This window comes from Manis javanica, chromosome 6 (assembly GCF_040802235.1).
Source record: "Manis javanica isolate MJ-LG chromosome 6, MJ_LKY, whole genome shotgun sequence".
Taxonomy (NCBI): Eukaryota; Metazoa; Chordata; class Mammalia; order Pholidota; family Manidae; genus Manis; species Manis javanica.
In genome coordinates, this window is record NC_133161.1 from 60,607,510 (window position 1) to 60,626,483 (window position 18,974).

At 35.6% G+C, this 18,974-nt stretch overlaps 1 long non-coding RNA gene across 1 annotated transcript in view; it reads right to left on the minus strand.

Annotated features, from left to right (window-relative positions):
• The window catches only part of LOC140850089 (uncharacterized), a 58,501-nt gene extending 51,184 nt beyond the window's left edge, over positions 1-7,317 (minus strand). Inside the window, exons 1-2 of the long non-coding RNA XR_012132835.1 lie at positions 7,253-7,317; positions 6,453-6,484 (exon numbers count right to left, since the gene is read on the minus strand). This is a non-coding gene — a long non-coding RNA (uncharacterized lncRNA). The remainder of the gene's footprint in view (positions 1-6,452; positions 6,485-7,252) is intronic.
• Positions 7,318-18,974: the final 11,657 nt, after the last annotated feature.

Consider the following 18,974-nt stretch of genomic DNA (forward strand, 5'->3'; position numbering starts at 1 on the left):
CAAACACAAATGTCTGTTATTTCATTGGGTCTGCCCAAAAGAAATGGTGTCAAATTTTTTTCTCTCACATTTTTTTCTCTCAAGGACATTTAAGCAGTTTCTATGAATGAAACTAGAAATATTTACTTGTTCTAAGATTCTTATTCTCCAAAAACAGTTTCTCTATAAGGTCCAAATGTGACATATAAACAGCTCTAAAAGGTTATTCTGTCATAGAGCACAGTACAAAAACAAACAGAAATGAAATTGTGCACACTGAAAGATGTAGCAAGCTGTAAAAATATTTCTGGATTGGTGACCTTGAATGAGACTTTGAAAAAAGTGTGGCTTATACAGCGTTTTTAATTTTCCTCAATGGAATTTCTCCATACATTGTTATTTTGAATATTTTCTAATAATAGACCACCTTAAACCTGTTCAAGAGCTCTAGCCAGTGCATGAGGGCAACAAATAATAGGCTTGTGTTGGGCTGAAGGTGGAAATTTAAAATCTTACATTTAGGAACTCTAATATTTTTTAATGTTTATTTTTTATCCTAGACATGGGAAAGAGGGTACAGCCAATTTTTCCTGAAGATTTAAGCAGCTAGGTTATATCACTTTTTGTCTGTGATCTTAGAATTTATAAAATTGATGTTTTCATCTAACACATTAATGAATGCTGATAATTTGCCTGTAGCTGTGCTAGGGATAAGTGACAACTAACATCCAGCCTCTTTTGAGAAATACATAATATGTAAATAATAGTTATAATACAAAGTAGTAAGTACAGTGCTAAAAATGAAAATAGAATATCATGATTATATAGTGATGTGAGATCACTTAGCCCACAGTGAGCAGAGCTTCATTCTATTGATGTGTTACAATTTGGAAGGCAAATGAATAAGAACAAATAGCCTATTATATTCTCTTCTCCAAGAATAAGGGCATTGAAAGGACATTTGAAAACTGATATGCTTATAGTAATTTCTTGTTCATTTAGTATTGACAATCATGGCTAGCTCTGATTATTCACTATAAAATTCTCACTTCCAAAGATTATTTGCTTCCTTCCAAGCTAAAAGATGCCTGGACATTTACAAGGTCATGATCTGATGTCAATCAATAGCTTCCCTCCCTCCGTCATTACTTCTCAAGTCAGGAGCATGCAAGTTCTTTGTTATACAAAGATTCTCCTAGGCAGGTAATAGGAACACACTTAGGTAGCCTCTATTCTTTTACTTCTTGGTGTTATAATGCAGTGAGAAGTCAAGTCAAATTTTTGTCTTATACTTGAAAGTCCAAATACTAAGAGAAGGATCATCTATTTATTTATTCATTAATCATGTTTGTTGATACAAAAGATGTGAAAACAGTGACTCAGTCAAGACAATTATAACCTAGTGGAACAGACAGACACATAATGAAATAATGTATTACAAAACATCTCAGTGCAGACATTTACAAAGGGTGATGGGAATAGACTTTTCTGGAGATTATAGAGAATTTCTCTGAAGGAGGAATATTCCACTTGGGTCTTTAAAGATAGGAAGATGTTAATAGTGAGGGAAAGGAAGAGAATTTAGACATACAAAGCAGCTGATGAAAAAGCCAGGGTGTTAAAATGTACAGTTCCTTCAGGGAACTTGGATTAGAATATACATAGAAGAGAGGTTGTATAGAGCATCTGCGATTAAATTTTGAAGGCTCTTTTATGCCATCATGAAAGGATTAGACTTTACCTTGAGGAAAATGAAGAATGAAGAAATTTTTAAAGTAAGGTGTGATACTGTCAGGTGTCTTTAAAAAACTTTTCTGGAAAAACTATGGGAGTGCATGGAAGGTCAGTTGGAGTCTTGACATCAGACTTGGCAAAAAAATTTTTTTTAGACACTAAAAGTAAAAGCAACAAAAGCAAAAACAAGTGGACTATTCCAACTTAAAAGCTTCTGCACAACAAAGGGTAATCTACTGAATGGGAGAAAATATTTGCAAACTATATATCTAATAAGGGGTTAATATACAAAATATATACAGAACTTATACAACTCAAAAGCTAAAAAAAAGCAAACAATCCAATTTAAAAATGGGCAGAGGATTCTGAATAGATGTTTTATAAGGGAGACATACAGATGGGTAACATGCACATGAAAGATGTTCAGCATCACCAATCAGCAGGATCATGTAAATCAAAATCACAATGAGATACACTCACACCCATTTCAATGGCTGTTATCAAAAAGACAAGAAATAACAGCAGTGGTAAGGATGCAGGGGAAGATATCCTGTGCACTGTTAGTGGCCATGTGAATTGGTGTAGTCACTACAGAAAACAGTATGGAGGTTCCTCAACAAATTTAAAGTAGAGCTAACAATTCCACTTGATCCAGCAATTCTACTTCTGGGTACTTATCCCAAGAAAATGAAAAAAATTAATTTAAAAAGGTGCACACAACCCCATGTTTACTGCGTCATTATTTACCATAGTCAAGACCTGGAAACAGTCAAAGTATCCGTCAGTGAGTGAATGGATAAAGACGATGTGGTGTGTGTACGTATATATGTGGTGTATCTATATATGTATGCATATATACACATATATATTTCATTCCTTCTATGACTGAATAATATTCTTATTCCATGTGGAATATTATTCAGTCATAGAAGGAATGAAATCTTGCCATTTGTGACAACATGAATGGACAATGAGGGCATTATGCTAAATGAAATAAGTCAGAAAAAGATAAATACCACGTGATGTCACTTATATGTGGAATCTAAAAAAAAAAGAAGGAAACAAATAAAAATCCCAAACTTATTGATGTAGAAAACAAACAGATTGGTGTTTGCCTGAGGCAAGGGGTTGGGGGTAGTGTGAAAGGGATCAAAAGGTACAATTTCCAGTTATAAAATGAGTATGTCATGGGGACTTAATGCACAACATAGTGACTATAGTTAATAATCTATTGCATATTTGAAAGTAACTAAGATAGGATCTTGAAAGTTCTTATCACAAAAAAAATTTTTTGGAAGTATGTTGACCAATATCAACTGGACTTACTGTGGTAATTATTTTGTAATATATACAAATATTGAATCCTATGTATACTTGAAACTGATATGTCAATTATACCTCAATTAAAAATAAAGGGTAACTGAAATTAAAGTACTCTGTTTCATTGATTCTGAAGTGCTATTGAAAAATAGTATGTCTTTAGTTTTCCTGTTTCCTATCCCATAAACAATTTTCAAAGTCATATTTTTCTTCTTATGGGAAGAAAATTCTCCCTTACCTTGGCCCATTAACATGTGTTAGCAGAATAAGTCATTGATTTCAACAATTATTTGCCAATGTACTGAGACTCAAATTTTTCAAATTTAAAAAAGGAAAATTTGCTACTTTTTCTGCTATTGAGATGTTTTCCATTATAAATAATATCTTACCACAAACTCTATCATAAGACACTGATAATATTTACCCAGAAATACAAAGGGCAATAAAACTGAAAGAAAAGGCAGAGAGCTGAAATGAACTAAAAATATCACAAAAATGTGCATCAGCACTTTTCCATAATTGGATAGAAAATACTGATAGTGCAAAAAAATTCTATAATGTGTAAATTCTTTCTCTGAGCAATAGTATTTTCCACATATTTTAGTTTTAATATTACCAACTCATAGGAATTGCCTTCACAGAAATTGTTACACTATCATCCTAGAATCTAGTCCAATTTCCATATTGAGTGAAAATCTCACTACACTCCTAAATCTCCCAAGTGTTTTGTGTATATTGTTCACAAAATGTTATACAATGTAAGTAGATTTAGATCTCTATTTTTCCAGATTCTTTCTAAAGCCTAAATTCTGTTTTCCTAACTGTAGGGTTTCTTCAAAACCCAGTACAAGTTCTGAAATCAATGCTTTCTCTATCTGTTTTCTTCCATTTCTTATTTCTGAGTTTACTTGCCTTTCCTAAAACATCTTAGCTTCATGAAAACAACATATTATGCCAACCATATTCATCACTGTGTCTACTGTGCCACCTAAAAAAGAGTTATTCAATAAATATTTTCTGAATCTAAAAGATAAATAAATTTAACATATTGATACTAATCAAAAGAAAGCAGTAGTATCAATATTAATTGCAGACAGAGCATAGTTCCGCAAGGAAAGTTATCAAATTTAAGGAAGAGTATTTTATAATGATAAAGTAGTTAATTCTCCAAAAAGATATCATAATCCTTAATATATATGCATGAAACAGGAGGGTATCAAAAAACATGAGGCAATATCTGACATATCTGCAAGGAGATATAGGTGTTTCTACTATCTATTTGTAGGTTTCAATTCTCCTCTATCAGAAATGGGCAGATCCAACAGAAAATCAATAAGGACAGTTGAACTGAATAATATCATCAATCACCTGAATATAATCAACAACTATTGACTACTTTATCCAACAATGGCAAAGTACATATTGTTCACAAGCTCACACAGAACATTCACCAAAATAGATCACATTCTAAAATAGAGCCATAAAACACACCATAATACATTTTTTTAAAAGTAGAAATCATACAATGTCTGCTCTCAGACACCAATGGAATTACATCAGAAATCAATAATGGAAAGATAACTGGAAAATGTAAAAATATGTGGAGAGTAAACAAAAGAGTTCTAAATAAGTCATGCACCAAAGTAAAAAAATCTCAAGAAAAAATTTAAATATATTTTGAATTAAATTAGAATACAACTTATTGAAAGTGATGTGAAAGCAGTAGTTACAGGGAAAGTTATGACACTGAATGCATATATTACAGGAGAAATATCTAAAGTCACTAATGTAAATTTCCAACTTTGGAAATTTTTTAGAAAGCAAATTAAATACAAAGTAAGAACATCCATAACAAAATTTAGAGTAGAAATCAATGAAGTTGAAACAAGGAAATCAATTGAGAAAGTCAACAAAAACAAAAGCTGTTTCTTTGAAAGATAAATAAAATTTATAAGCCTATAGCGAGGCTAAGTATGATAAAAAGAGAGAGGAATGCACATTTTTAATATTGAAATGAAAGAGGAGACCTCACTGTAGAGTCCCAGGAGATTAAAAAGGATAATAAAGGAATACTATGAACAAATCCATGCCTAAAAATTTGATAGAAATGGACCAGTTCCTCAAAAGACACAATTTGCCAAAACTCACCCAAGAAGAAATTGACAAACAGAATAGGCCTATATTTATTACAAATATTGAATCAACAATTAATAAACTTCCAATAGAAAGCAACAGGCCCAGATGGGTTGATTGATGAGTTCCACTAGACATTTAAGGAAGAAATTATATCATTTCTCTAGAGTCTCTTTCAGAGGAGAGAAGCAGAAAGAATACTTCCAACATCATTCTATGAGCCCAGCATCAGACTAATACCAAACCCAGGCAAAGACATTACAAGAAAACTACAGATCAATATCTGTCATGAACATAATTCAAAAATCCTCCATAAAATATTAGCTACTTGAACCCAAAAATGTACAAAAAGAATTACCATGACCAACTAGGATTTATCCCAGGCATGCAAGACTAATTCTGTATTCAAAATCAAATAATGTAATATATCAAATCAACAGATTAAAAAACAAAAATCACATGATCACATCAATAAATGCAAAAGAAACATTTGAGAAAACCCAATCCCATTATGATAAAATAAAACCTCTCAGAAAAGAGTAGAGGAAATTTCCTCAACTTGATAGCATATATCTACAAAAAACTTGGAGCTAAAACCTTTACTTCATGGTGAGAAACTTAAAGCTTTCCCACTAAGATCAGATACAAGAGAAGGATGTCTCCTCTCACTCCTTTTTAACATCATGTGGGAACTCTTAGCTAGTGCAATAGACAAGAAAAGGAAATAAATGGTACATGGATTGGAAATAAATAACAAAATTTCTTTGTTCAGAGATTATATGATTATGTAGAAAATCTGAAAGAGTTGACAACAAAAACTTGGAATAAGCAATTATAGCAATCTTGCAGGATAGAAAGGTAATGTACAAAAGTCAAGCACTTTCATATATGCCAGCAATGAGCAAGTAGAATTTGAAATAAAAAACACAATATCCTTTTCATGAGCATCCCCCAAAATAAAATACTTAGGTATAAATCTAACAATATCAAAAAGATTCAGTAAGAAGAAAACTACAAAACTCTGAATTAAAAAAATCAAAGCAAAACAATGTAAATGAAGATACATTCCATGCTCATGGATAGGAAGACTCAATATTTTCAAGGTGTCAGTACTTTCCAATTTGATCTATAGATATGATATAATCACAATCACAATCTCAGAAAATTATTTTGTGATATTGACAAACTGATTCTAAAATTTCTATGGAAAAACTAATGATCCAGAATAGGCAACACAATATTGAAGGTGAAGAACAAAGTTGGATGACTGACACTTCAAAACTTACTGTAAAGCTGCAGTAATAAAAACAATGTGGCACTGGTGAAAAAACAAAACAAAACAAATAGATCAGTGACATGATAAACAGCCCAGAAATACACTAACATAGTCAACAGGTCTTTGACAAAGGAGCAAAGGCAGTACAATGGAACAGAGACAGCCTTTTCAACAAATGGTACTGGAACAACTGGACATCCACATACACAAAAATAAATTTGGACATAGACCTTACACAATTTACAAAAGTAACTCAAAATAGATCATAGATCTCAATGTAAAATATAAAAATGCAAAACTAGAACATAACATAGGAGAAAATCTAGATAACTTTGTGTTTGACAATTACTTTTTAGATATAACACCAAAGCCATGATCCATTAAATAAATAATAAGCTACAGTTCATTAAAATTAAAATTTTCTGCCTTATGGAAGACACTGTCAAATGAATGAGAAGAAAAGTGGAAGACCGGGAGAAAATATTTGCAAAATAGAGATCTGATAAAGGACTATTATCTACAATTTACAAACAGCTCTTTAATATCAACAGTGAGAAAACAAACTGCCCAATTAAAGAATGAAACAAAGACCTAAAAGACATCACCAATGAAGATACATAGATGACAAGCATATGAAAAGATATTCTGTATTATATGTCACTAGGGATATGTAAATTAAAACAAGACATCTTTACACACCTATTAAAATGGCCAAAAAACCAGAATGCTGACACTACCAAATGATGGAACAATGTTGACCAATAGGAACTCTTACTCATTGCAAGCAGGAATGCAAAATTGTTTACTCACTTTGGAAGACTGTTTGATGCTAAAATGCTCTTTGCATGAGATCTCGCAATCATGCTTCTTGGTCTAGACACAGAGGAAATGAAAATTTATCTCCACACAAAACACTGCACATGGATATTTATAGCAGCTTTATTCATAATTGCCAAAACTTGGAAGCAACCAAGATATCCTTCAATAAGTGAATGGATACATAAACTGTGTTATATCCAGACAATATTTTTCAGAACTAAATGAAAATGAGCTATCAAGTCATGAAAAGATATGGAGGAACCTTATATACCTACTACTAAGTGAAAGAATCCAATCTAAAAAAATCTATATACTGTATGATTCCAAGTACATGATATTCTTAAAAAGCTACATTGTGGAGAGAGTAAAAAGATCAGTGGTTGGGGGTGGAGCCAGGATGGCGGCGTGAGTAGAGCAGTGGAACTCTCCTCCCAAAACCACATAGAATTATGAAAATATAATAAAGACAACTCTTCCTAAAATAGAGACCAGAGGACACAGGACAACATCCAGACCACATCCACACCTGTGAGAACCTAGTGCCTCGTGAAGGGGGTAAGATACAAGCCCTGGCCTGGCGGGACACGAGCGCCCCTCCTCTCGGCTCCCGGCGGGTGGAAAGAAACCAGAGCGGTTTTCTTTTTCTTTTTTAGTGAGTGCTTTTTGGAAGCCTTAAAGGGACAGGGACCCCAATAGCAGGGAAACAGGGCAGTAAGACGGGTGAGCGGGAGCCTGAGACGGGCACCTGAGAACAAAGAATATCGCACGTTTTTTCCCTTTTTTTTTGGCGAGTGCTTTTTGCAAGCCTTAAAGGGACAGGGACCCCAATACTGGGGAGGCAGGGCAGCAGGACCGGTGAGCGGGTGCCTGAGACCAGCACCTGAGGACAAAGAAAATCGCGCGTTTTTCCCTTTTTTTTTGGCGAGTGCTTTTTGGAAGCCTTAAAGGGACAGGGACCCCAATACTAGGGAAACAGGGCAGCAAGACCGGTGAGCGGGTGCCTGAGACTGGTGCCTGAAGACAAAGAAAATCGCGCATTTTTTCCTTTTTTTTTTTTCTTTTTCCTCTTTCGTTGTTGCTGTTGTTGTTTTGGTTAGGAGAGTGCTTTTTGGACGTCTTAAAGGGGCAGGACAGGACAGTTGGCCCAGAGGCAGGGAATCTGGGGTTCTCTGGGCACTCTAACCCCCTGGGCAACAGGGAGCACAGAGGCCCATTACGGAGATAGATAGCCTCCTGGCCGCTCCCCTTCCAATGGGGCTCCACCATTTTGGAGGAGCAGCCCCAGGCATGCCCACAGCAACAGCGGAGATAAACTCCACAGCAACTGGGTAGGTAGCAGAAGCCCTGTCTGCTCACAGCTGCCAAGCATAAGCCACTAGAGGTCGCTATTCTCCCAGGAGAGTAAGGCCACAAACCAACAAGAAGGAAAGCTCTTCCAGCTGTCACTCATACCAGCTCTGCAAACTATCTCTATCACCATGAAAAGGCAAAACTACAGGCAGACAAAGATCACAGAGACAACACCTGAGAAGGAGACAGACCTAACCAGTCCTCCTGAAAAAGAATTCAAAATAAAAATCATGAACATGCTGACAGAGATGCAGAGAAAAATGCAAGAGCAATGGGATGAGATGCAGAGAAAAATGCAAGAGCAGTGGGATGAAGTCTGGAGGGAGATCACAGATGTCAGGAAGGAGATCACAGAAGTGAAACAATCCCTGGAAAGATTTATAAGCAGAATGGATAAGATGCAAGAGGCCATTGAAGGAATAGAAACCAGAGAACAGGAACATATAGCAGCTGACATAGAGAGAGATAAAAGGATCTCCAGGAACGAAACAGCACTAAGAGAACTATGTGACCAATCCAAAAGGAATAATACTCATATTATAGGGGTACCAGAAGAAGAAGAAAGAGGAAAAGGGATAGAAAGTATCTTTGAAGAAATAATTGCTGAAAACTTCCCCAAACTGGGGGAGGAAATAATCGAACAGACCATGGAATTACACAGAACCCCCAACAGAAAGGATCCAAGGAGGACAACACCAAGACACATAATAATTAAAATGGCAAGGATCAAGGACAAGGAAAGAGTTTTAAAGGCAGCTAGAGAGAAAAAGGTCACCTATAAAGGAAAACCCATCAGGCTAACATCAGACTTCTCGACAGAAACACTACAGGGCAGAAGAGAATGGCATGATATATTTAATGCAATGAAACAGAAGGGCCTTGAACCAAGGATACTGTATCCAGCACGACTATCATTTAGATATGATGGCGGGATTAAACAATTCCCAGACATGCAAAAGCTGAGGGAATTTGCTTCCCACAAACCACCTCTACAGGGCATCTTACAGGGACTGCTCTAGATGGGAGCACTCCTAAAAAGAGCACAGAACAAAACATACAACATATGAAGAATGGAGGAGGAAGAATAAGAAGGGAGGGAAGAAAAGAATCTCCAGACAGTGTATACAATAGCTCAATAAGCGAGCTAAGTTAGGCAGTAAGATACTAAAGAATCTAACCTTGAACCTTTGGTAACCACGAATCTAAAGCCTGCAATGGCAATAAGTACATATCTCTCAACAGTCACCTTAAATGTAAATGGACTTAATGCACCAATCAAAAGACACAGAGTAATAGAGTGGATAAAAAAGCAAGACCCATCTATATGCTGCTTACAAGAAACTCACCTCAAACCCAAAGATAAGCACAGACTAAAAATCAAGGATGGAAAAACATACTTCAGGCAAACAACAGTGATAAGAAAGCAGGGGTTGCAGTACTAATATCAGACAAAATAGACTTCAAAACAAAGAAAGTAAAAAGAGATAAAGAAGGACACTACATAATGATAAAGGGCTCACTCCAACAAGAAGATATAACCATTCTAAATATATATGCACCCAACACAGGAGCACCAGCATATGTGAAACAAATACTGACATAACTAAAGAGGGAAATAGACTGCAGTGCATTCATCTTAGGAGACTTCAACATACCACTCACCCCAAAGGATAGATCCACTGGGCAGAAAATAAGTAAGGACACACAGGCATTGAACAACACACTAGAACAGATGGACCTAATCGACATCTATAGAACTCTACATGCAAAAGCAACAGGATATACATTCTTCTCAAGTGCACATGGAACATTCTCCAGAATAGACCACATACTAGCTCACAAAAAGAGCTTCAGTAAATTCCAAAATACTGAAATTCTACCAACCAATTTTTCAGACAACAAAGATATAAAACTAGAAATAAATTCTACAAAGAAAACAAAAAGGCTCACAAACACATGGAGGCTTAACAACATGCTTCTAAATAATCAAAGGATCAATAAACAAATCAAAATAGAGATCAAGGAATATATAGAAACAAATGACAACAATAACACAAAGCCCCAACTTCTGTGGGATGCAGCAAAAGCAGTCTTAAGAGGAAAGTATATAGCGATCCAGGCACACCTGAAGAAGGAAGAACAATCCCAAATGAATAGTCTAACATCACAACTATCAAAACTGGAAAAAGAAGAACAAAAGAGGCTTAAAGTCAGCAGAAGGAGGGACATAATAAAGATCAGAGAAGAAATCAACAAAACTGAGAAGAATAAAAGAATAGCAAAAATCAACGAAACCAAGAGCTGGTTCTTTGAGAAAATAAACAAAATAGATAAGCCTCTAGCCAAACTTATTAAGAGAAAAAGAGAATCAACACAAATCAACATAATCAGAAATGAGAATGGAAAAATCACCACAGACCCCACAGAAATACAAAGAATTATTAAAGACTACTATGAAAACCTATATGCCAACAAGCTTGAAAACCTAGAAGAAATGGACAACTTCCTAGAAAAATACAACCTCCCAAGACTGACCAAGGAAGAAACACAAAAGTTAAACAAACGAATTATGAGCAAAGAAACTGAAAAATTAGTCAAAACACTACCCAAGAACAAAACCCTGTGCCGGACAGATTTACCTCAGAATTTTATCAGACACACAGAGAAGACATAACACCCATTCTCCTTAAACTGTTCCAAAAAATAGAAGAGGAGGGGATACTCCCAAACTCATTCTATGAAGCCAACATCACCCTAATACCAAAACCAGGCAAAGACCCCACCAAAAAAGAAAATTACAGACCAATATCCCTGATGAATGTAGATGAAAAAATACTCAATAAAATATTAGCAAACAGAATTCAACAGTATATCAAAAGGATCATACACCATGACCAAGTGGGATTCATCCCAGGGATACAAGGATGGTACAACATTCGAAAATCCATCAACATCATCCACCACATCAACAAAAAGAAAGACAAAAACCACATGATCATCTCCATAGATGCTGAAAAAGCATTTGACAAAATTCAACATCCATTCATGATAAAAACTCTCAGCAAAATGGGAATAGAGGGCAAGTACCTCAACATAATAAAGGCCATATATGATAAACCCACAGCCAGCATTATACTGAACAGCAAGAAGCTGAAAGCATTTCCTCTGAGATCATGAACCAGACAGGGATGCCCACTCTCCCCACTGTTATTTAACATAGTACTGGAGGTCCTAGCCACGGCAATCAGACAAAACAAAGAAATACAATGAATCCAGATTGGTAAAAAAGAAGTTAAACTGTCACTATTTGCAGATGTCACGATATTGTACATAAAAAACCCTAAAGACTCCACTCCAAAACTACTAGAACTGATATCGGAATACAGCAAAGTAGCAGGATACAAAATTAATACACAGAAATCTGTAGCTTTCCTATACACTAAAATGGAACCAATAGAAAGAGAAATCAGGAAAACAATTCCATTCACAATTGCATCAAAAAGAATAAAATACCTAGGAATAAACCTATCCAAAGAAGTGAAAGACTTATACTCTGAAAACTACAAGTCACTCTTAAGAGAAATTAAAGGGGACACTAACAAATGGAAACTCATCCCCTGCTCATGGCTAGGAAGAATTAATATCGTCAAAATGGCCATCCTGCCTAAAGTAATATACAGATTTGATGCAATCCCTATCAAATTACCAGCAACATTCTTCAATGAATTGGACCAAATAATTCAAAAATTCATATGGAAACACCAAAGACCCCGAATAGCCAAAGCAATCATGAGAAAGAAGAATAAAGTAGAGGGGATCTCACTCCCCAACTTCAAGCTCTACTACAAAGCCATAGTAATCAAGACAATTTGGTACTGGCACAAGAACAGAGCCACAAACCAGTGGAACAGATCAGAGACTCCAGACATTAACACAAACATATATGGTCAATTAACATTTTTTAAAGGAGCCATGGACATACAATGGCAAAATGACAGTCTCTTCAACAGATGGTGCTGGCAAAACTGGACAGCTACATGTAGGAGAATGAAACTGGACCTTTGTCTAACCCCATATACAAAGGTAAACTCAAAATGGATCAAAGACCTGAATGTAAGTCATGAAACCATTAAACTCTTGGAAAAAAATATAGGCAAAAACCTCTTAGACATAAACATGAGTGACCTCTTCTTGAACATATCTCCCCAGGCAAGGAAAACAACAGCAAAAATGAGCAAGTTAGACTACATTAAGCTGAAAACCTTCTGTACAGTGAAAGACACCATCAATAGAACAAAAAGGAACCCTACAGTATGGGAGAATATATTTGAAAATGACAGATCCGATAAAGGCTTGACGTCCAGAATATATAAAGAGCTCACATGCCTCAACAAACAAAAAACAAATAACCCAATTAAAAAATGGGCAGAGGAACTGAACAGACAGTTCTCTAAAAAAGAAATACAGATGGCCAACAGACACATGAAAAGATGCTCCACATTGCTAATTATCAGAGAAATGCAAATTAAAACTACAATGAGGTATCACCTCACACCAGTAAGGATGGTTGCCATCCAAAAGACAAACAACAACAAATGTTGGCGAGGCTGTGGAGAAAGGGGAACCCTCCTGCACTGCTGGTGGGAATGTAAATTATTTCAACCATTGCGGAAAGCAGTGTGGAGGTTCATCAAATGCTCAAAACAGACTTACCATTTGACCCAGGAATTCCACTCCTAGGAATTTACCCTAAGAACGCAGCAATCAAGTTTGAGAAAGACAGATGCACCCCTATGTTTATCGCAGCACTATTTACAATAGCCAAGAATTGGAAGCAACCTAAATGTCCATCAGTAGATGAGTGGATAAAGAAGATGTGGTACATAAATACTACTCAGACATAAAAGAGGAAAAATCCAACCATTTACAGCAACATGGATGGAGCTGGACAGTATTATGCTCAGTGAAATAAGCCAAGTGGAGAAAGAGAAATACCAAATGATTTCACTCATCTGAGGAGTATAAGAACAAAGGTAAAACTGAAGGAACAAAACAGCAGCGGAATTACAGAACCCAAAAATGGACTAACAGGTACCAAATGGAAAGGAACGGGGGAGGATGGGTGGGCAGGGGGGTGAAGGGGGTAAGAAGAAGTGGGGTATTAAGATTAGCAAGCATGGGGGGGAGGGAGAAAGGAGAGGGAGGACTCTACAACACAGAGAAGACAAGTAGTGATTCTACATCTTGCTATGCTGATGGACAGTGACCGTAAGGTGGTTTTTAGGGGGACCTGATATAGGGGAGAGCATAGCAAACATAATATTCTTCATGTAAGTGTAGATATAGGAATAAAAAAAAAAAGAAAGAAAAGGGGGATTACTCCTTGATAGGATAAAACAATTGGTAAATCAAAGATTAACGCATGCTTTAAATATCCTTAATATTGATCACTTAAAGGGTGTCAGATGATCAGCTATGGAGGTACTCTTTTCTGATAATATTCCTTTCTCTTAATAAAAATTAAAAAAATTAAAAAAAAGCAGTTCCTGTGTGCTGACATCCAATGAGTTCTACACAGTGGTATAGAGGGCATGTCAAAGTGTGGGCAAATGGTCTGTTTGTTTCTATGCAGAAGATCAAGGCTTAGAAAATGAACTAAGATATGATATGAGGAGGAGCTTCCGGCATCAGCACTCTCTGGAGGACTCGTGCCGGGGGATGATCATCAAAAAGCCTCCACAGGGATCCGGGCGATGCTGCGGTTGTGGCTGCGTCCACCCCACCGTTTCCTGGACTTGCCATTGGAATGAGGAAGGAGATGTCTAGGCTGGCATGTTCATACAGTGAGACAACGAATTTGACCCGATCTGTACTGTTGGAACTCAGTCAGGAGTTGGGAGGGGTGCAAGTTGTAGCGCTCCAAAATCCTACGACTATAGACTATCTACAGTTAAAAGAACATACGGGATGTGAACAGATCCCAGAAATGGGTTGCTTTAATTTGATTTCTCTCAGACTCTTCAAGTACAGTTGGACAATATCCATCATATCATAGACTAATTTTCACAAATGCTTAGGTTGCCTAAATGGTTTTCTTGGCTTCACTGGAGATGACTGGTAATTATAGATTTGCTTTGTTTAAGTCACCGTATTCCTATTATGTTAATATGTGCAAGCAAGTTAGTTAGTAGTTTAAAACCTATACATACTTAAGGTACTCTACAAGAAGATATGTCAAAGAAATAATCAATCCTCCCATGTTTTCTTCCATATGCTACCTCTATAGCTTTTCTTCTTCCTTCCTAATTACAACCCTTAAATAGAATTCATGCCTCATGTCGAATTTACCAAGTATCATAATTCCTACAGGTGGTAAAGATACCTCGAGACAAGTGCTGGGCATAAAAGCCACAGGGCATAAATCTGCAAAGAAGTAAAAAGCTAACCTTTTCAAACAATATGGCTTCTCTCTCACTTAACAACTTAACATTTCCCTTTATGGCCCCGGAAGATGACTGGTTAGCCAGAGATGGGTAAGATTCCTCAAGGGAGGAACAACCTAAGACAGGCACAGTCACAGGGGGGCCATCAGGTGAGAAATTGGGGAACAACAGTGGTGAAGCTTAGAACCTCACCCCCCCTCCTGTATTGAGAGAAAGCTTCTGCATCCATGGATGTTTTATTGCCCTTGTCTAGCTCGGATTAGCACATAGTCTACAGGCACACACCTGATCATCTACAATTGCTCTCTTACAACACTAAACTATGTTTTCTACCTTTATCTTGCATCTACCTACCACTTCAGCAGTTTATTAAAAATAAAACTAATAATAATAATAAAGGGAGAAATGTGGGATCCACATATAAATTAAGTATAAAAATCAAACGAATATTCGTATTTGACCTGATTGTTTATAGTTCTTAATGCGTGATCAGAACCGAAAGTTTCTGTGATGAATGCTCTTGTACTGTTCACCATGTAAGAATTTATTCACTATGTAAGAATTCGTTCGCTATGTAAGAACTTGTTCATTATGCTTCAGAAGATTTGAGACTGATGAGAACTAGGGTTGAGATGGATTAATGATTGTGCATTGAGCATTGACCCCCCTGTACAGAATTTTATTATTGTTAACAACCATTTGATCAATAAATATGAGAGATGCCCTCTCAAAAAAAAAAAAAAAAAAAGATCAGTGGTTGCCAGAGATTGAATAGGTCGAGCACAGAGAACTTAGGGCAATGAAAATCCTCTGTATGATACTATAATGGTAGAAACATGTATTATATATTTGTCCAGACCCACAGACTGTGCAACACCAAGACTGAATTCTTACTTCAGCTATGAACTTTGGGTGGTTATGTTGTGTCAATGTATGAGTAGGAGATTGACCTTCCTTTAGTAAAAACCAATTAAAAATAATTGAACATATAGTCTAATATAAAGAGTAATTAGCACTAGAAAATAAAAGAACCCTGTGGAACTAATAAAGCAATGACAAACACCTAAAATTTAAGTCACAAAATTTTAAGTCACAAATAAATAGGAGATGATATTCCTGGATAGGGATACTCAGTTGTAAGAATATGATGGCTACACAGATTAATTTATAAACTCAATCGCATGTCAATGGATGTTTTTGATAAAACTTCACAGTCTAAAGTTAAAGTTTATTTAGAACAGAAATGCATACTAATCCCCAATACATTTCTGGAAAATTTTAATGATTTTATAATGCCTCACTAGATATGAAAACTTACTCTAAACATTCAGTAATTAAAGTGATACATTTTGGCAAAGGAAGAAAAATAATTGAGAACCAAAATTAGGTATCTCAGAAACAGTCTTGTGTATGTGGGAATTTGCATATACCAATGGTGTAATTTCAAGTCAGGGTGAATGGAATGGGCTACTCATTTAATATCTTGATGACAACCAGCAATTTTTCTGTTGAAGATAGTGTGTAGGCTACATTGTGGTAGAAAATTAACTGTCTTAGAGACTTTAATAAATTCTGTTGAGACCAAGCCTAGATATTCTTTACCAATGGTGCTCTCATTCCCAGCCAGCTACTTTTAGTGTTGGCTGCTAACAGCTTTCAATTGCAGATGGGGGGCACCTTGTATAGTACTATTGTGCCATTAATGAACTGAGCTGAGGTTAGATGTCAACTAACTACATCTTTGCTCTATTTTATCTTCTTCCCCTGTTCTGTTTTTCAATCACTCCCTTATAGGCTTGACCACAGGACGCTTACTCAACAGTCACTTGTAAAAGAATCCCCATGACAGACTCCAATTCTCAAGAACCTGACCTAAGATGACCTAATACAGCAAAGTATTATTTCTCACTTATATAAATTTCCATGTGATTTTACAAAGGTTCAATTCCACTTGGTGCCTCTGGGATGCAGGCTTCCACAAAATTGTGATGATACTATTATAGCATATGATTTACAAGTCCCTGTATTATGAGAAAAATTAGTCCACATACAATTCCCACCTAGTCCTAAATAAAAGGGACCAGAAATGACATGCCACTTCTGATCACAATCCATTGATCAAAACTAAATTCATGGAGACTGAGGTATAGGAGAGTCCAGGAAATAAATACTTAATGACTGCCAATGTCTGCCATAGCAGTCCTTCTTAAGAAACACATTTAAGCTTTGTGTCTGTACTAAAGTCCAGATGGACTAAAATTTATCAACTATTAAAATAACTATGTTAAAAAAGGGCATATTTTTACAATTTTGGTATCAAGACAACATTTTTAAGTAAAACAATTCTGGAAAATTTTAGGTATAAGACATTCAGATTTCATGAAAATATTCATACAAAAGACAATCAGAGATGGAATAGTGGACCATGTTTATGGATTGGAAGAGTTAAGATTGTTAACATGTCCATACTCAAAGCCATCCGTAGATTCAGAGCAATCCCTATCAAAATTCTGATGGCATTTTTTACAGATGTAGGAAAAAAAACAATCCTAAGATTTAAAGGGAAATAAAAAGACCCTGAGTAGCCAAACTAATCCTGAGAAAGAAAAGCAAAGCTGCAGGCATCAAATTTCTTGATTTCAAGCTATGTTATAAAACTATAGCAATCAAAACAGTATGGTACTGATATAAAAACAGAATTATATCCAATGAAACAGAATCAAGAGTGAAATAAACCCATGTTCAACTAATATTTGACAAGGGAGCCAAGAAAATTCAATAGAGAAAAGAGTCTTTTCATTAAATGATGCTGGGAAAGTTGGATATTCTTTGTAAAATTAGATATGTAAAAGAATGAAATTAGACCTTTGTCTTATACCATGCACAATAATTAACTCAGAAAGTATTAAAGACTTAAATGTAAGACTGAAAACCATAAAACTCTTAGAAGAAAATAGGAAATTACTCCTTTTCATGGGTCTTGGCAATGATTTTTTGGGGTATGACACTTAAAGTACAAACAACAGAGTAAAAAATAAACAAATAGCACTACTTGAAACTAAAAAGCTCTGTACAGCAAAATAAACTCTCAAGAAAATAAAAAGACAACCTACAGAATAGGAAAAATATTTGCAAACCATGAATCTGATAAGGAGTTAATATCCATAATTTATAAAGAGCTCATACAACTCAGTATCAGAAATAAAATCTAATACAAAATTGGCACAGGACCTGAATAGACATTTTTCCAAAGTTACATGAATCTCCAACAAGTACATGGAAAGGTGTTCAACTGCACTATTGGGAAAATGCAAATCAAAACAGAAATATCTTCTGCCTCTTATAATAGCTGCCTTCAAAAAGCAAGAGATAACAAATGCTAGAGAAAATATGGAGAAAAGAGAATTCCTTCTGCACTGTTTGTGGGATTCTAAATTGGTATAGCTATTATCGAAAACAGTATGGAGGTACCTCAAAAAATTAAAAATAGAACTACTATATGATCCAGCAGTTCTACTTCTGGGTGTATTTCTGAAGAAAACAAAAATACAATGTCACAGAAATATTTGCACATCCATGTTTATAGCAGTATTTATAATAGTCAAGATATGAAAATAACTTAGGTGTTGTTAAATGATAGATGAATGGACAAAGAAGCTGTGGAACATATAAAGAATGGACTATTATTCAGCCATGAAAAAGAAGGTACTCCTGCCATTTGCAACAACATGGATGGAACTTAGGGCATTATGCTAAGTAAAGTAAGTCACACAGAGAAAGACATACACTGTTTTTATATATGTCTCACTTATATTTGGAATGTAAGTTTCTTTTACATTATAAAAAAACAAACAAAACTCATAAAAAGAGATCAGATTTGTGGTTACTAGAGGTGGGGGTGTGAGTGGGGGAATTGGAGG